The sequence below is a fragment of the Ambystoma mexicanum genome, chromosome 1q (assembly GCF_040938575.1).
Source record: "Ambystoma mexicanum isolate Mex_15411 chromosome 1q, UKY_AmexF1_1, whole genome shotgun sequence".
Classification (NCBI taxonomy): domain Eukaryota; kingdom Metazoa; phylum Chordata; class Amphibia; order Caudata; family Ambystomatidae; genus Ambystoma; species Ambystoma mexicanum.
This window is the reverse complement of record NC_090922.1, coordinates 283,074,323-283,094,540: the sequence shown is the minus strand read 5'-3', so window position 1 is coordinate 283,094,540 and position 20,218 is coordinate 283,074,323.

Below are 20,218 nucleotides of genomic sequence, written 5' to 3'. Positions count from 1 at the left end.
TCCCAACAATGGTAAAGAACTGCCCCACCCATGATTCTCTCTGCATGCTAGAGGTAGGCACTTCCTCTACCTAATCTTCTCAGTCCTCTTCATTGTCTTTAAAGCACTGAGCTTTTTTTGTGTAGGTCCTGCAGTTGATGCTGGTGGTGGCTCTTGGGGAGGAAGGATGGGAATATTTGATGCCATTTTTAACAAAAATAATATTCTTCCAAGTATGTGTTTTGTACTAATTTGTTAATGGATAATGAGCAAGACTAGGTGTAGGAGGTGTGCAAGGGTAAATTTTGAGCTTGAAAATGTTTGCTCATGCTTTTTTGCTCCGCTAAGCTCACTGCCACAGTGTTGGGACGATTAGCTTCTCTTATGGGTTTACCTGGTTGTTAGGCTCTACCTTACTCTGCTTTATGTTTTATGTTCCATGTTGTATTCTTGCCTTGTTTGTCTATATGCGACATTACACCTTCGGGTCCATTGTGTGCAGTATAAATATCTAAATAAATAAAAAAACAAAAAAATAAAAATATAGATCAGTAGAAAATGCAGTTCTGAACTCTTCTCGAAGCACAGACCCGATTGCGAAGTGCGGACGCGTTCACGGACACATCATCATGCCGCGCACAAGTGCATTGTCACATGGCAATGTCTGGAAGGTCTGCGATGATGTCAAACATTAGCGGACGTCAACGGACGCAGAACAGTGGAAAAAGGCTGCAAAAAGTGTACAGAAGTGTTAAAAATGATGCTAGAAGGTGGGAAATGGAAGAGTTTTAAGGTGAAACTTTGTAAATTGTACAAAAAAATGTGCTATATTGGGTGAGTATGATATTAGTAAGTTGTAGGGAAATAGCATGCACTCGTGACATCACATGTGAATTTAATTTTGATGAAACGTCCCTGTAAGGGACTGTGCTTATAATGTAGATAACAAGATGTCAGGGGTGATCGTGAGATCTATCATGAACTACTTAATCTATTAGAGAATGTACTCATCTCAGCAACATTGGGCCTCATTATGTGTCCGGCGGAAAAACTCCTTATTCCCGGCATGCCAGTGGTATCATGTCCATGAAGCATTGCTGCGGAATTAACGGTTGATTCTGTGTTGGCGTGCACACGCATTCCGTCATGCCGTAACAGGGGCACCGGTAAACCAGTAATTCCGACAACCCCCAACCCAAAATTCCAACACCGCCACCCTCGGTGCCGTTGACTCCGATTCTGGCACCACGATCCCGGTCTCACCAGCATCAGTAACAACAATGCCGTTATTACGATGACCAGAAATACTGTGTTTGCCAGAACAGGAAATTGGCCGGTGGCCATTAATAAAACACAATCCATTGCAATCCTCTGAGCACAGGAGTGATACCCACATCCAGAGCACAGAAGCGGAGTATGAGACATCACATCAAGGGTACCTTCAAGCCGGAGGCACAAGCCCCACTTCATCAAGGCTGTACTGAACAGGCTTGCTGACACAATAGTGGAGCATGCTGACTAACTCTTCAGCACCAACCTCAGAAGGCAGGCCCAGCCACGAAAAAAGGCAATCTGGGAGGAGGTGGCAAAAAAGGTCACTGCAGTTGGATCAACACCCTGCACTGAGCTTGACTGCCATAAAAGGTGAAACAACCTGCGTCTGAGGTTGCAAAACCTCCTGTTGGCCCAGCCCACCAAGGGCATGGCCACAGGAGGCGGGACAGCATCCTTCAACCCCCTGCAGCCCTGGGAGGAGACCTGCAGTAGTGTGCTGCACCTGCAATCAATTGAGGGAGTTGGTGCAGGAGAGGCCAGATGTGTGCCATCTGAGGAGGCTGGTGAATACCCGCAACCCCGATGTCACATCAACATCCTTATCCACCCTGCATACACTAGAGTTGCCAAACAAGTAAAGTATATAATTCACAACTCTAGTGCCAAGCACCTACACCACCAACAAATGATTAGCCACACACACCAAAGAAATGTGTGACCCCCCTCATCACATATCCACCTGCACAGAATCCCTGGCACAAGCATGTGTGCACCATGACATGTCCCCCACCATGTCCCTGACACAGCACTGTCATCAAAAAGTACTAGCATTGATATCTGTCTCATCAATGCACACTATCACTGATGCCCTGCCTTTCTGACTCCCTCAGACACATCATCTGGCAATGAGGCTGGCCAGCCGAGTACATCGAGGGTCATCAGGCCTCACTGCAGAAGGACCACTACTACCTCAACACAGGACTCCACAACCTCAAGAGGCAGAAGTGAAAGTGTGACCCCATCCGCTTCCCTCCAGCCGCCTTTGATCCCAGTGACACCTGCAGCCCAGCTGCCTCTGATCCCAGTGGCACCTGCAGCCCAGCTGCCTCAAATCCTAGTGGCAGCTGCAGCCCAGCCACCCCCGATCCTGGTGGCACCTGCACCCCAGCCACCCCCGATCCTGGTGGCACCTGCACCCCAGCCACCCCCGATCCTGGTGGCACCTGCAACTAAGCTACAAGGACGTGCACAAGGGTGTCCTGAGGAAAACACTGGTGACCAGGCTGGAGCCGATACTGGTGACACAGACCACAGCTACGAAGAGGACATGCTCTTCAGTCACAGGGCCCAATGAGCCCCCAACCTCCACCCGGATGGAGCAATGCCAACATGCTCTAACATCACTTGTGCAACAGCACCTTAATGAGGCACACCAGATGCGGGAGAGTGTGCAGGCCAGTTGTAGGTGGAATGCATGGGCATTGGGTGATGCACACATGCCTTCGTACTAATGTCATGCGGGGTGAGGGAGGGCAACAGTGTCATATCCTGAATAGCAGAAACTGTGGCCATGTTGCTCCAGGCCTTCCTGGATCGAAGACCGCTGTGAACACCACCAGCTCCCTCCACTAGCACCACACCAGCAAGTTCAGTACAGAGCAGCCGAAGGCGTTGCTCGGTGCGGATGTCTCAGCCTGCACAAAGCTGCACCCCGTAGCATAAAATAGGTTGCAAATAGGCCATTGATCCATGGGTGCCCTGTCTAAGAATTTTGCTACTGTACATAGTTATACATGACAGGATTTGACCATGGACAGTTTGGTGAGGGATTGTGGGGAGGGATAGTTTGGGAGTGGTTGTGTGGTCGATAGTTGGAGAGTTGGAGAGTGGGGTGGGGGATAGTTGGGGAGGGTGTGTGGGGGGATATTTGGGGATGGTGGTGGGGAGGGACAGTTGCGGTGCACAGTATTAATAGTATAGCAACTTAACATTTGTACATAGTTTCTAATCACAAAATATAGTTGCTGTGGCAAACTGAAATTATGACTGGACATTCATTATTCTGTGTAATTGTATTTATCTAAGTGCAGTGCCTAGTGCTCAGTGTGCAAGATGGCCTGTGCCATGTGTGTGACAGGTGATTAGAAGTAGTCCTTTTTAAGTTCATCCCGTGCAACACATCCATCCATTCCGTCACAGGGCTGGCCAATTTCCTGATCATCGCTGTCACTCTTACCCTCAGGTGGGTGCATGTCCATGTCGGGGGCTGGGGGATTTTGCGTCTGATGAACATGTTGTGCAACATGGCAAAGGCAAGTACTGTCTTTCTCACCTTTTCAGGACTGTACATCAGTGCTCCCCCTGATCTGCTCAGGCAGCGGAAACTTGCCTTCCACAGGCCAACTGTGTGTTCAATTGTGCCCCAAGTACATACATGGGCACGATTGTATGCCTGCTCGTGGATGTTGTGTGACTGCCTCATGGGTGTCATCAACCATGGTGACAGGGGGTAACCAGCACACCTGCTCGGGGTAAAAGAAAGTGTACAATGTCATCCCTCTGTCAAAGTCATGTTGGAACAGGCTCTATAGTGTTCATTTGAGTGGACAGACATGCACATGCATTATTTAGTTCAGCTAACATATGTCCTGTATCAGGTACCTGAAATGCACTATGTCAATTTGCGTGTAGGGCATGTGGTGTGCAGTGGCATTCACTTGGGCCATGCACAGGCAACATGACCTCCGTCCTTTGTAATGCCAAAGACAGAAATCAAAAAGCTGCATTTATCATTCTTGTGTTATGAAGGAAAAGTTAACAAGAAGTCCATGTACTAGTGCACTTGTACATTACAAATGAGAAGCATGTGTGATTGTGTGGTTCTAACAGGCAGGGGACATGGACAATTGGTGTGTTGACAAACACTGTTATGTGGGTAGATTCTGTATTGTTCTCTGTCTGTCCATCACATGTTGTGTATTTGCTTGACTGTGTTATTGCTTCATGTTTTCAATCTGTTGTGGTGCCCTCTGGTGCATGTTGTTTTCTTGCTTATAGTGCATGCATGCACTGGATCGATTTCAAAGAGTTTGGCACGCCTGTCAAGGCCTTGCACTCATGCATGCTATAACTGTGTTACAGCTTCAGTCACACCTGTACACTTTCATGTTAAATGCACGCACACTTTCATTAAGTGACTCTACATGTAGTACTATTGGCTTGAATCATGAGAATTAGTCTTATTCTTGGCAACCATTGCCCTTTACACTCCGTATCCTGCACATGTTCCATTTCATGGTGTTTCATTTCAGTGGACAGACATGCACATGCAATATTTAGTTTAGCTAACATATGTCCTGTACCAGGTACCTGAAATGCACTATGTCCCAACGTCAATTCCCCTTTTACAAAGTTTTTTCAGTGAGGGATGGCATGGTTAAGTTGCACTAATAAAAACCAATGAAATTAATGAAAAAACTTGGTTAAAGAGATGTTATGGTTACAAGTAAAACAAACAAAAAAACTTGAAATTCGCCAGTTATGCTAAGCTAATGTTAGGCAGAATCACCTACAGTACCCTTTCGGAACACTACAGGTAATTAGGACTACAAGTGTAAGCACAATTTCACCTTTGGTACAAGCCAGTTCTACACAGTAAAGTGGTACCGATGGCTGAGCAGCCAGACTTATCTCAAGAGTTTGAGTGAGCAGTAGAACAAGTTACACAAAGGACCAACAAATACAGTGATTCAAATATACACTTACTCAAGGTTTCTTGGTAAAAGAATACACATTTATTTTCTCAGTCAGTTAGAAAACATTACACTAGCATAAGCAGCTCAATATCATACACTAATAAACCACAATTACACAACCGGTAAGTAAATGAACACGTTTTAGCTCCCCTTAGAGAGAGAAAAATGGCACTTCAGATACTTAATAAAGGGGTAAAAAGACAAAGTTATAAGAACAGACAGCCCAAATACATTCATAGTCAGGGCAAAGGGGTTGAGTTGAATACAACCAGGAATTCTTCTCAATAGGCCTGGGCCAAAGTCAATGGTTCAGAGTCTTTTGTATAGGATAGCACAGTTCTGGTAGATAATAGTTAATTCTTTGCCACAGAGATTCGAAGAATTTGGCTAGGTGAAAAGTTTGACGAATGTTAAGGGAAGAACAAGCCTTCGTAGTTGAGGAAAGTTTCATGCACTTTCTCGATGGCCGAAAAGATTTCCAGACCGCATTTGCACAGTACCTTGGTAATGAAGAAGAGTTGTAGCTGAGGCAGTTGTTCCTGGCAGTTCAAGCAGATCTCCCAGTTCCTGTTCTTCAGTCGTGGGGACATGTAGGAGGACGTTGGGAGGTTCGTGCACTGCCCAGGGATGAGACCAAAAGCTTTAGAAAGACGTTGGTTTAAGGTGTGAGTGCCTTAAAGTCCACAAGCTGGTTTCCTTCCTTCTGGCTTTCTAGTTTTCAACAGCACTCTGATGAAAATTCAACCAGATGGGGACGGTGTCCAGGTGGCTTGTGAGTTGGTTGTTCCCGCCAAACTCAAGGGAAGAAGTTAACCTTGAAGTGCTTCTCTATCGATGGAGTTTCAGGCAATTCGGACCTGCAGCAGGGCTTCACCGGTCGTCCAGGAGTTGCAGCAGTCCTCTTCCTTCAGTTTGTCTTTGGTTCTTTCGTTCCTGCTTTCCAAGTCCCAGAGACCTGCTTTTAAATAGTTTTCCCCCATTAATTCCAGCCTGGCTCTCACTTGCACGGCCAGCCGGCCAATCACGCCAGAGTGCATTCAGGTCTCCTAGGAGACTAAGCACAGGGAGTTTCGGGCACCTCCCTCACATCCTGTCCACCGCGCACAAATTGGCGCCAGAGGAGGGCTTCAGCACTGAAGCCTGCCAAAGGCAACGAACAAAGGCACCAAACCTGGTTTGGCGCACAGAGACAAACACAAGAAGGACCTTTCCTAAAAGAATTGTTGAAAAAAGATGACCAGAGTCTGTTTTTACAGATAGGTCTTGGGTGCCATATTGAAAAACATGGCTGACCTGATTTTTAGCTACTGTTGCTAGCGGTCGGAAAAAATCAGGGTAGTTTGATCTAAACCACTGTCACCAGCCATTTAAAGTAGGAAAGGAAAACATTTTACTCTTACATGCGTGTTTTGACTCAGGGGAAGCTAGGCAACCCCTCCAGCACTCTATAGGAAGGTAGTGTGTGCTGGGTCAGTAAATCTAAAGAGACTAGTAAAGTCAATTTAACGTTACATGGTCTGGGAGACAGTAGTCAGTCCCAGAGAAGGTATTTAAACCTTGGGGAGTCAGAAAGACACCCCTGTGCCACTGCACTGAAGGTGCTGTGTGACACACAGAAAAAGATGATGCCTATGGAGTTGTTATTTTAAAACTCCATAACCAAAGAACACAAAAGTAAAACACACATCAAAATACACGAAAGTGTGGGGAAAAATGTCTCACACTCTTTCCAGGTAAAACAATAAAATCCTAGAAATCCAGCAAAGTTGCTGGGGGTCTCAAAAGATAAGGGAAATCAGCACATACTGAGAATTCTCCCTAACACTAAGGGACAGGAGGATTTAATCCACTCCTGGATGAATCGCCTTACTCCAGTCGGTCAAACATCCTAGAGAGACCATCAGCATGTTGGTGGTGACACCCAGACCTGTGTTCAATGGTAAAATCAAACCCTTGCAGTCTGATGACCATCTCAGTAGTTTTGGGTTTTCCCCTTTCATTTGCATCAACCATCTCAAGGGTTGGTGGTCAGTCTGAATCACAAAAGAAGATCCATACAAGTATGGTCTAAACTTCTTCAGTGACCACACAATAGCAAAGCACTCACGCTCAATGGTTGCCCATCTTGTTTCTGGTTCCTTCGGCTTCCTGCTGATGAAGCAAATGGGGTTCTCCCTACCTTTCTCATCCAGTTGACTAAGGACTGCACCTATACCTGAATTTGAAGCATCTGTATGCACAATGAAGGTTTGGTTATAGTCAGGAGCTCTTAGGACTGGAGCTTGACAAAGGGCTTTCTTTAGGCCTTCAAATGCTTGAGTGCACTCCTCCTTCCACCTAACCTGTTAAGGGAATTTTGGAGAGGATACTAGGTGGCAGCAACAGTGTTACCAGGTCGGCGGCAACCCTCATAATGAGGCCCAATTTGTCTATCAATACAATATCGATCCTGCATCTTTACTCAAAACTCCCAATGTTTCTATAGTTGTCTTTTCACAAAATATCCAGCATACAATGCGAGTCAGTATTATGAATGTCTCTGTAGTTGTCTTGCACTGTAACATTCAGAATGCAACAATACTCAATATTATCAATGTTTCTGCTAACAACCATCACCACAATGTTTAGTGTGTGTCAGTACTTAAGCATTCTCAGTTTCTCTGTAATTTTCACTACAGTATCTGGCATACATCACTACTCAGTATTTCCAATTCCTCCTTAGCATTCTCCTGATGTGTCACAACTAGTCCTGGATGAACTTCTCTAAAGCGATCCCACTGTAGCAGTTGAATATTTTAGAGAAAATGTTTTTGTCTAGCCAATCAAGGCCCTTTTTGGGTAATTAGCTGAGTTTGTCTGAGTTTGTGCAACCAATCCGTGGTCATTACCATTCTAAAGTAAGTTTCTCCTCCTAGTTAAGGCCTGCATGGTAATTTATGGTTTAGTTAAGATGTACAGCAAGATGATATAGGCTCACACTTGGAGGGTACTTGGTGTATAAAGAGTGCTTGAGCAGTCTTTGATGAGTTTGAAGGAGTGTTATCTGTTTGTTTTGAGTCTGTTGTGTAGTTTTGAGGGGTGGGAGAACATCCCACCAGTGAAACAAAATGGGTGGAATTCGCCAACAATTCCGTTCAGCAGGCTGGATGTTTTTCCACCTTTTCTGCCACAGTTAAACCTTTTTTGCAGCATAAATTTCATTTTTTACGGCAATTTTGGTTCTGTCTGGCCCGAAACACACAAAAAACGAAATGTCAGTGGAAAATGAAATTTAAAGGGGTGAAATACACCTTTCCTGCCCAAAATATGTTTTGGGGAAAAAACTAAATTTCCAAAAAAATGAAGTTGCCTTTGGGAAAGACCACAATTAACAATTCTTCAACACGTGTGAAATTGATGCATTGGGCAACATTTTCCAGCAATCCACCAATTTTCCAACAGAACAGAATTTTCCAATGTCGCCCCCTCAGTAGTTTATTGCTGTTCAGTGTTTTTTTAAGCCATATGTTGGTAGACTTTGTACAAGCATTTATTCAGTGTTTGAAAGTGGCTTGTATTAGTTTACCCATAAAAGAAAAACATCAACAGTTTGACAACCCTATTCGAGTTACTCCTGTATCTTCCCCTTTTTGAGGCCAGTTATAAAAGTTAAAAAGCTGAACAAATGTTTCACACCCCTAATGTATATTATCATGTTTTATTTGTTGATACAAAGGTTTCTATATAAACCATAAAACATACTTACAAATTATGATTATTGAAGACATACATTCATAATGTACCTGCATTCCGCCACCTACTTCCATGACCCTGTAACTAACACAGTTTGCAATTGGTTCAACTTAAACTTTACAATGAACTTCAGAACCTATTACCAATTAGGGAATTCACCCAGGTATCCTTACAAATGTTCTGTACTAACAACATGTTTATGTACGGATTACTGTCTGTGGATAGCATTTTTATATGTTTCCAATGGAATTATTTTAATATGGAATTGAGTACATGATTATCACAAAAAAATGTACATACTCAAAACAATTAAATATCTGTGGGTTGAAGAGTAAAACGTGTGATACGGAAATGCTTATATAAACATTTTTCAAGATGTTGATCCATTTTTAGGATTACTGAGGAAAATATGTGAATAAGAGGTATTCAAATAATTAGTATTAGAAATGATTAGTAACAATTGTATGTATTGTTTTGTAGTTAATAATATATTTGAAAAGCTTTTTTTGAACAAAATCACATTTAATACAAATGTATATTACACGGCCTGCGGTAGGGGGCGTGTAGTTATCATTAAGTTTCTCAACTCACTTTTTGGGCAGCTTATAATTTTGCTCCCCCTAGATGAATCCTCACCAAACTTTGAAAAAAAAGTATATGGCCTGCTCTGAATTTTTCGGGGGGGCAAAGTTATAGGGGAGTCCCACATTTTTTTTTCTTCCATAGACTGTATTCACCAAATTTGCGGCAGGAGTAGCGGCTTGGTCCTGAAAGCGTGCTTTTGTAAATTTGGTGGAAATCCGTCCAGTCGTTTTTTTTTAAAATGACCAAAAAGTAGGTGTAACATTTTTTTGATATATGGGTTCGATTTGCTGACCCATTTCCCTGTTCTGTTCACGGACAGCCTCCGATTGGCCTAGAAGACGATGTGATGTCTGCTGACATTGGATGCGCCTACTCATTGGATGGTGAAATGCGTGAAGTGCGTAAGATTAATGGAAACGCCCGCCATGTTGGATGCGCAGACTTCCGCCGGTATCCGCAACATCGCGGTAAAAACATCTAAAAAAATTCAAAATTGCGCTTGTCAAACTTTTCAAACAATCTATGGGGAAGTGAGGGGTGATGAGGATGGGATGGGATATGGCCATAAAAAACCAAAAACGGGCGTTTTTCACCGTAAAAAGTCTGTGAACGGTGCGGATGTTTGTGAACAGTCCTGTGATGATTGCGGGCACTTATAAGGTTGGTGAAAAGCAATTCTTGGAATTTTTGGATGGCTTACAACTTTGGCACAACTCAATGAAACTGCATGGTTCTGAAGGGTTTGGCAACGTTTGGTGCGATTATGTGAAAAGGGGGCAAAATTCGAGGGGGGTCCCAAAATATTGTAAAGACTGTGGGCCTCATTATGAGTATGGAGGTTTTAGCAGCATGGCTACCTCCATACTGGGTTGCAGGTCCGGGTCCCACAAAAGGGGATTTACCGGGCCATTCCGACCTTGGAGGGCCTGGTAAATCCCTTTTGCGGGACCCAGACCCAGTACATCCCCATTCCCATTTGAGCCCCCATAGGGCTCAATGAGAATGGGGAGGATGCTAACAACAGGCCCGTTAATGAAGGGCCCGTTGTTAGCATCCTGGAGTGCTAGCGGGTCCTGCATCAGTCCTCATAATAGGGCAGCCCGTAATGAACGATGCCGGTCCCATACTGTTTTCATGAAGTTTGGTGGGATTTTCTCAAGAGGGGGCTAAATTAGATGGGGGTCTCAACATTTTTAGATGGCTTATAACTTTGTTGCAGTATGACGAATGTGTACAAACGTTTTCAGAAAGATTATAGACCCAACCGTGAATGTTTGTGTAAAGTCTGAATGGATTTGCCAGGGGGGGCTAAGTTATATGACTATTGTATGTACATACATTTTCACACTTTTGAAAAAATAAAACATGGGTGGATATCAACCAAACTTGTGTAAGGAGCATTGGCAAGGACCTCAAAGCATGGTTTTGCAAATGTGCCTGTGTTTTATCTTTTGACAAGTGTCATAATGTAGGTACAAAAATAGCGATATACCGTTGGTGACTGAGGTATAGCCTGTGGCCCTGGGCAGTGGCCAGATTGTCCGGGTCATGGTATAAGGTCATGACCCGGACAATCTGGCTTCTGGCTATGACCGTGAGGGACAAAACATTGGTTAAAGTGGCCATGTCCACCTGGGACCGGCTATGTGGTAGAGTTATTCGAAAGTGGGAAATGTTTGAGAGGAAAAAGAAAGTGCTTGTGGTAATATGGTGATGGGGTTCTGTCTTCGCCTTCTGCAAGCTGCCATGGAAAGGGAAGAGTGTCTCTGTACGGAGCCTCGCCTTCCCTTTCCATGGTGGTCATCTTGGAAAAGGATTTTCCTTCCTACAGTGGGATGCCAAAGGTGTCCTGCTGTAGGAAGAAATTTAGCACCCTGGGTTCCCGCTTTGGAAACCAGGGGTGCTAATTGCCTTTATCCCCTCATAGCAGGGTCTGGAATGGAGGATAATGGTTTGGAGCCCTCGTTATTTATTTATTTATTAGTGTTTCTAATGCTCCTTGATTACAGCTTCAAAAGCACTTTGAAATTGCTTCCCCCTGCAGAGTGGTGTGTTGCAGTATATAGAGAGGACTGTTGTCTTCAAAGATATGGATCAACAGCCTCTTTTATTGCTTGCAGGGTAGCTGGCGGGATTTAGCACAAACCACATACTTGGAAGACTATTAGGAAAACTGATATTTATCTTAGAAATGTCATCAGCTATTGCCATCCCTCCTTCACAAGAGCCATCAGCACCGACACCAACAGCTGGAGGACCTACACAATGAAAGAAGCGCAATACTTAAAAAGACAACTACCTCTAGCACACAGAGAGAATCATGGGTGTGTCAGTTCCTTACCACTGTTGGAAATGTACCAAAGGCTAAAGCTACCAAAGTGAAATGCACTGAGTGCAACGTTGTACTCAATCGTGGACAACCTGCGCAGTACTCCTACGGGACCACAGACTTGTGCTGCCACACCAAATCCAACCACTGCAATGCTCTCAGAAAGAGTGTTCCTTTCTTAGAAAGTAGTAGGCAGTCTTCCTCTACCCCATCATCCTCAAACAATGCTGTAACCACAAAGCCTACTTCTGTGGGATAGAAAATCCCACCAGCTACCTTGCAAGCGATAAAAGAGGCTGTTGATCCATAGCTTTCAAAAACAATAGTACTCTGTAGATATTGTAACACACCACTCTGCCCCTTGCCTCATTTCCCTCACCACCTTGTTTTCTGGCATCTACTGCCAATAATTGTTTTAAAGCATTAAAAAAAGATTCCTTTAGCAACCACCCTTTACAGTTAAAATAGAGATTAAAAAATAAGCTTATAGTCTCCATCTAATTTACATTTTCGAGTAAAGTATTAATATTCAATAAGATTCTCCAGCATTCCCATTAGCATGTTCTACTATGCTAATAGAAATAATGCACAATAGTTTACTAGTGAAAAAGAAAAAGCACAGAAACACATTTTTGTCTGAAATTCTTCTCTCTAGTATACAATAAACACCATGATCCATTTCCATTTACAACTATCAACAGTCTCTGCATTCACCTGTCTATCCCATGCCTTATTAGAAAACCCAGATTGCACATGCACACCATCACACACCATCACGCAAAGCAGCCCTTCTGCTCTTTTTACTGTTATGTTTGTAACACTCCCTAGTTGCCTGCTTTAAACCATTCTTACACATATCCACCAATCACTTAATAAAACTCTGCATGTAGCCTATCAACATATTAAACTTCCACTCACCAACTTCCACTTAACAATGTACTACAAATCTTTTTACATCTACATTTCCCATACTTATACCAAATAATTGTACATAGTGCTCTTATAAATGCACATATGCATTATGCAGTGACAGACGTGTATACATAAAAGGGGCAGTACAGAGGACAAGTGTTCATTGGAGTCCAGGAGGGAAGTACCAAGGGATGCCAAGGTGGGACGCAACTAGCTAACTGCTGAGGCAGAGGAGTCCCAAGGGTGGGGTACATCTTAACCTTTAACAAAGTTGTTTCTGTCAATTGAATATGTTTTAATAAATGAAAATGTTTCATAATGTAACATCACTGTATATAAGTTATTAAATAATTCTTCTTTTAACACATATGAAACACCTATAAACCTCCATTAACAAACACATTTTTTGGAACGCATACCTATGTGAGTCGTTTCCAGCAATAGGCAAATCAGAGTAGACATTTGTCCTTGCTGTAGGCCAGGCCCTGTGGGCATGGCAGAAAGGTTATATCACAATTTTTTTGTACTTACATTTTGACAATTTCAAAAAAGTAAAACACGGGACAGATTACGAAAGCATCATTTCATGTCCTTGCTGATGCTCCTCGCACAGCTTTGCTGCAATCCCATCCAGCACTCCGGGCTGCAGCCCCAAGTAGATTTTTTTCCCCATTTAAACCTACAGCTTCGCCCATGCCCCAATAAGTAAATCAGAGTAGGGGTTGATCCTTGCAAAGGGCCATTCCCATTGTCCATGCACCAAACTTATATCTTAGTTTGTTGTGCCACAGCCCATGGCAGAAGTGTTACATCACTATTTTGTGTACTTGCATTTTCACACTTTCAGAAAAATAAAACAAAGGACATATTTGCAAAAGCATCCTTTCTGGTCCTTGCTGATCTGATATTCCTCATGCAGGTTTGCTGCACTCCTGTCCAGAACTCAGGACTGGTGCCACAAGCAAATTATTTTTCCCCATTTCAACCTAGAGCTTCAGCCATGCCACATGCCCCAATAAAGAACTGATAGTAGGCATTCGTCCTTGCCGAGGGCCAGGCCCATTGTGGATGCACCAAACTTAAATCACTATTTGTTGTGCTTACATTTGGACACTTTGGAAAAATAAAACACAAAACAGATTTGCAAAACCATGCTTTCAGGTCCTTGCTGATTCTCCTGGCACAGGTTTGTTGTCATTCAGTAAAGCACTTAATTATTTAGCTGCAAGCAAAATATTTCTTCCCAATCAAACCTGGTGTTCGGCCATGCTGCATGCCCCAATAATCAAATCAGAGTACACAATTATCAAGTAATTGCATGCCGGTAGAATGGGTAGATCACTGTGCTTCATCTAGTAGTTTAAACAAATGACCCTGCTGCTGGTAATGGGGTTCTTTTGTGAAGGGGCCCTTCCTTCTTCGAGTGTTAGGTTTCGAATAGGAGAGTGAGCACTGTTCACCTCAGCACTGGGTTATTCAATAAGTAACTGCTGTCATAATGAAGCAGTCTTCAAAACTATTCTTGATGTTATAGTTATTGTTCGAACTCTGCCGACATTTGTTTTGACTCTCTAGTGTCTTTCTCAAGGCATGTGGATTGTGGGTCAGTCATTACTGCAAGGTTGTGGAAATGAGTCCAGCATCCATTCCCAATACCTTGTCCCACTATTGTTGCAAATAAGGGTAGAATTTATTTTCCCATTCAAACCTATCCTGATTTTGAAAAACTTGACCACAAGGCCAGTCCCTGGTGGCCATGCTCAATTTAACCCCATTGCCAGTCCTTTGTGGTTATGTCCAGTAGCCAGATTATCCGATTCATGGCCTTTGCCCATGCTATACATCAGTCAGCAAAGGAATATCATAATTTTTTGTACCTACAAAATTACACCTTTCAAAAAAATAAAACATGGACACAATTGCAAAACCATGCTTTCAGGTCCTTGCCAAGGCTCCTTGCACAACTTTACTGCAAATGCATCCATGCAATATTTTTTTTAAGTGTCAAAATGTATGTACATAAAATAGTCATATAATTTAGCTCCCAGTTGACAAAATCCATTCAGACTTTGCAGAAAGATTCAAGGTTGGATCTGCAATCTTTCTAAAATCTTTTGTGCACGTTCGTCAAATGGCAACAAAGTTATAGGCCATCTAAAAATACTTAATCCCCACCTCTAATTTTAACCTCTCTTCACAACCTCCCACCAGACTTTGCACAAGTATTCACATCTGGGTCTTAAATCTGTATCCAAACGTTTGTGCAGATTTGTGAAACAACACCAAATTTATAAGCCTTTGCAATATTTTGGGACCCCGTCCCAAAGGCGTGCTTTTGTAAGGTGGTGTAAATCAGTCCAGTTGTTTTTTAAACATGACCAATAAGTAGGTTAAAAAAATAGTGATATGTGGGTATGCAGGTTATGATGCTGCCCGTGTGTTACATCTAAGGTAGGGGGCAGTGTTTCTCATGCTCTTTGATTACAGCTTCAAAAGCACTTCGAAATTACTCCACCCGTCAAAGTGGTGTGTTGCAGTATACACAGAGGACTGTTGTCTTCAAAAGATATGGATCAACAGCCTCTTGTATTGCTTGCAACAGAGCTGGTGGGATTATGTGTCCCACAGAAGTAGGCTGTGTGGTTACAGTATTGGTTGAGAAAGATGAGGTGGAGGAAGACACCCTTGCTGAGAATGGAACAACCTTTCTGAGAGCGTTGTTGTGGTTGGATTGGGTGTGGTGGCATATGGAGGAGGTCCCATAAGAGTACTGCTGAGGTAGTGCGCGACAGAGTTCAATGTTGCACTCAGTGCTTTTCACTTTGGCAGCTTTAGCCTTTGCTACATTCCCAACATTGGTAAAGAACTGCCACACACATAATTCTCTCTGGGTGCTAGAGGCTGAATGCCATGGCCCCAAGAATCTGGCCACTGGCCACAACCATTGTAGTAATATGTGTATAGTGCTGATAGGTAATGTGGGGGGAGTAGAAGGTATGTGGTATTTATGATTGTAGTACAATTGAGGACAGTGCTTATGGAATATGTATTTGTTTACACTTCGTACAGTTACTTAGTTTTATACAGTAGTGAAGCTGGTATCTCTGGTTTGTTTTCTGTAAAAAAAAAATATAATTTGTTAAGCAGGATTTAAATACACATTGGGCCTCATTACAAGTATGGCGGTAAGGCAACGGTGCCGGTATCGCCATACTAGGAGTTCTGCTGGCGGGTGCCCTTGCAGCCACCAGGTCTGACCTGGCGGCCGTACCGGCACCCGCGAGCAGAACATGATGGTTGCGCCGGTACCGTTATTATCGGTACCGGTGCTACCACCCTCCTCTTCCCGCCAAGGGCAATTACTGGGTCCGGCTGGGCCAGAATAGCCCAGTAATTGCCCATTTGTGGGTGCCGGACCCAGATGCAAGTTTGGATGTACCTCGTAATGAGGCCCATTGACTATTTTTGACCCTTATAAACAGTACAGTCTATGTACTATGTTTGGTACACGCTACACTATTGTTGTATTGACTTGAATAATTATTGAGGAAAAAATTCATAGATAAAAAATAACAACTACAATGATGTCAGTGTAAGTGTGATAGTATGTTTGTTTGAAGTGTGTTGTTGTTAAGGTAATGATTAAAGTAGTTAGATGCTGGTTGGCATATTCTAACTACCTTAGAGTACGTTTTGTAGTAATAAGAATTGTGATGGCGTATTTCAAATGTATTATAATCTTTTTCTTTTTTCAGAAAAAAAATTACACACAGTGCTGCCATAAATGTACACACATAATTTCTAACTTTCAAGAACATACTCCTAAAAAGAAATATTTCAGAATGCAAAGCATTGCAAGTATTTGCTCCTTTATGTGAGGAGGTGCTAAATGCTGCAATGTATAACATTTGCTAGAGTGGTTAAACAAGAGAATATGCTTATTGAGAAGCATGTTAGAGGGTAAGCAGCACAAACCCTGTATATATATTTATAAAAGAGTTGAAGAAAATACTTAAAAACATATAATCATACCTGTAGTATGTCTTGTTAGATGCAAATGTTGAATTTGCAAAAAGACATTTTGGAGAGTTCTACAGTAGTTATTGATGCATATGGCTTTGAATAACAGAAGATATATACTCTCAGAGTTCAAGTGTACATCTGACATTTTGAACTGAGATGACAGGGTTATATCTAGAGTTTTTGGATGTGATTGGTGGATGGATGTGTGACTGTTTGAATGCAGGCACTGAGGGCGTGTTACAAGCATACAATTAAAAGGGTAAAAGGGCTTCCCTGTGTTAATTGAGTATAAACATGCCCTTCCCCTTTGATTGGACGTTCTGTCTGCGGACATCGCTGTAGTCCGCAGATAGCATGTGACTTCTGGGGATGCCTTGCATGGAAAGGGGACTGCGGACACCACGGACAGTCGTGTTGTCCGCGGACATCAGGGAATCAGCCAATCAGTTTTCCTGGGTGTGGTGTACAGGAAGAGAGGGTGGCAGGAGTTTTGTTTAGTGAGAGCACTGAAGATGGCTATGGCTATGTCTTTGAGGAGACAGAGTTTATGGATTTTGGGAGATTCTTCAATCCAGTCATTAAAGGTGTATGCTGAAAATCATGGCATCTGTGAACATTTTGGATTGCAAGAAGTGGACGTTTTTGTGGCATGCAGTTTGTGGGTTGAACTAAGCATGCTTGCTCTCATTCCATCACAGTATGGCACACTTTAAATGTCCAGACATTATAGTTGTGCATTGTGAAGGAAACAGTTTGGGGTATGTGACTGAAATGTATTTACAGGTTGCCCTGAAAGATATTTTCAAAAGTCTAAAGGAACTGTTTCCTGCTTTTGTTTCTCAAATAAATCAGAGGCAAACATGGAGATGTGTAATCTTAGTGTACAAATAGAAGACATGTGGCTTGTTAATGAAGCTGTAACTGCTTTTTTATATACTGCAGGAATGTCATATTTTGAGAATTACAATATAAGGTCTCACGGTGTGAATCTTTTTCATGAAGATGATGTTAATTTAACAGATGTCGGAAATGCAATTTTTCTTTACAATCTTAGGAATGCATTGAAACAGTTCCTGTAAGAAATTTCAAAGGGAAGATGTAGACGGTACCGAAATAAAAGGTGTTTGTTAAGAAATCCCCAAAACACTAAAAAACCAAAGGTTATTTTCAGAGCCAAAACTAAAGAATAAGTAACTAAAATTGACTTAATACTCACCCCACCCCCTTTGATTTGATGTATCATCTGAGGACACTGCGGTAATCCGTGGACAGCACCTGTCATCCGGTCATTAAAGGATGCCTGGCATGGAAAGGGGGATGCAGCGACTGCAGACAGTCGTGTGTGTCTGCAGATATCAAGGATCAGCCAATCTGGTTTCATGGGTGTGGTATACAGGAAGAGAGGTTAGCAGGAGTTTTTTGGTGAGAGCAGTGAAGATGGCTATGGCTATGTGTTTGAGGAGGCAGAGTGTATGGATTTTGGGTGACTCTTTGATCCATTGATGAAGGTCTATTCTGAGGATTTTGGATTAGCTGAACATCTTGGATTCTGTGAATTTGAAGTGTTATGGTATGGGCTTATATTGATTACATTGGATGCTAAAGCATTGAATGCCTTAGTATCTAAAAAAAGCAATGAAAAAAAGCATTGAATGCATACTTTTTTTAATGGGGGGTCCCCCAACCCCTGTTTTTTTACCTCTTAAAACCCATTATAATTCAAATAAACCCTTTACCTTTGAAAGAAAAAAATGCATTTGATGCTTTTTACAATGCATTTTTTTCAATGCTTTTGGCATTCAATGCTTTGTATTCGATGCAATGACTGGATACCATGGTATGGAGTGTGCAGAATGAAGTGGGCTGACTTACTCCCATTTTGTAAATGCAAGCCCCTAGAAATGTGCCTGTTACTAGAACAGACTTGTTTGATAAGTATCAGCAAGGACATAAAGAAGGTTTTGGGAATCTGCCTTGTGTTTTATTTTTCCAAAGTGTCAGAATGTAAGTGGAAATACTAGTGACATGAATTTGGTGTCTGGGTAGTGGGCCTGGCCCTTGGATAACAGAAATGTGTACTCTGATTTGCTCACTGGGGAATGAGGCATGGCCGAATCCCATGACCCATGGATTTAGAGATTGACCATGGCTGGAAGCTATGAGCACTGGTCATGGGTGATATTATTAGGGTATAGTGGACACTGAGCTAGGATGACGGGGAAGATGAAGTGAGTAGGTGTGGTTTGGTGGAGCTGAGGTCCTGGTTGAGCCTCATGCCATAGGCAATTCAACAATGATTTGCATCTGCAGCACACACTACAGATAACAATTGACATAAGTATGAGTTGCAAAAAAAGTTTGCTAAAGGTGGTGTATAGTTCTTTCATATATATTAAAAGTGGAATTATTAATTACTTATATACAGTGATGTAACATCATGACAAATGTTCACTTATAAAAACCTATAAAATTGATAGAAAACAACTCTGTTAAAGAGATGGTTAAGATGCATCACACCCTTTGGACTCCTTCGCCCCAGCAGTTAGCCATTGGCCTCCCAACTTGGCATCCCTTGGCCATTAACTCCTGGGCTCCCCTGAGCACTTGCCCATCTCTTTTGCCCCTTCTATTTATGCACTTCACTCACTGAACAATGAATATGTGCATTGTTAAGTGTCAGTTGGTGTGTGGAAGTTTAAAATGTTGATAGCGTTATATGTAGAGATTTTGGAAGTGATTGATGGATGAATGTGTGACTGTTTGAAAATAGGCAATGACGGAGTGTTACAAATATAAAAGTAAAAAGATCAGAAGGGCTGTCCTGTGCGATGGTGTGCATGTGCCATCCAGGTCTATTAATGATGCATGGCCTGAAAAGGGGACAGCGGATACCGCAGATAGTTGTACAGGTCCATGGATTATGGTTCTTATTGTAGGCTAGAGAAAATTATTTGGGACAGAAAATAATTTCTGCTCTTAACAATTTTTCTCTACTATACAATTGCCATTATTTCCTTCAGCATAATACAAAATCTTACTGAATCTAAATACTTTACTGAGAAATGTAAAATAGATGGAATCTATAAGATTGTTACATTTAGTTCTATTTTTAACTGTGAAAGCTGGTTCTTTTTTTGTTCTGTTTTTTGATTTTCTATTTTATTTTATTTTTTTTGGATAGGCCGGGAAGTAAGGTGGGGGAGGGAAGTGAGGGAAGGCGATCAACCACAGATAGGGAGGGCCAGGTTCATAGGACAAGATGTTCGATGTGCGTTAAATGTAAGATAGGGGGCAGTTTCTCATTCTCCTTGATTACAGCCTCTTAAGCACTTCGGAACTGCTCCCCCCTACAGAGTGGTGTGTTGCAGTATATACAGAGTACTGTTGTCTTGGAAAGATGGATCAGCAGCCATTTTATAGCCTGCAAGGTAGCTAGTGGGATCTATTGTCCCAGAGGAGTAGCCTGGGTGGTGATGGAATTGGTTGAAGAAGATCGGGTACAGGAAGATAGCCTTTTACTTCCTAAGGAAGGAACGGCCTTTCTCAGAGCATTGCGTGTTTGGATTTGGGGTGATGGCGTATTGAGGTGGTACTGTAGGAGTACTGCCCGGGTTTCCATGATTGAGTG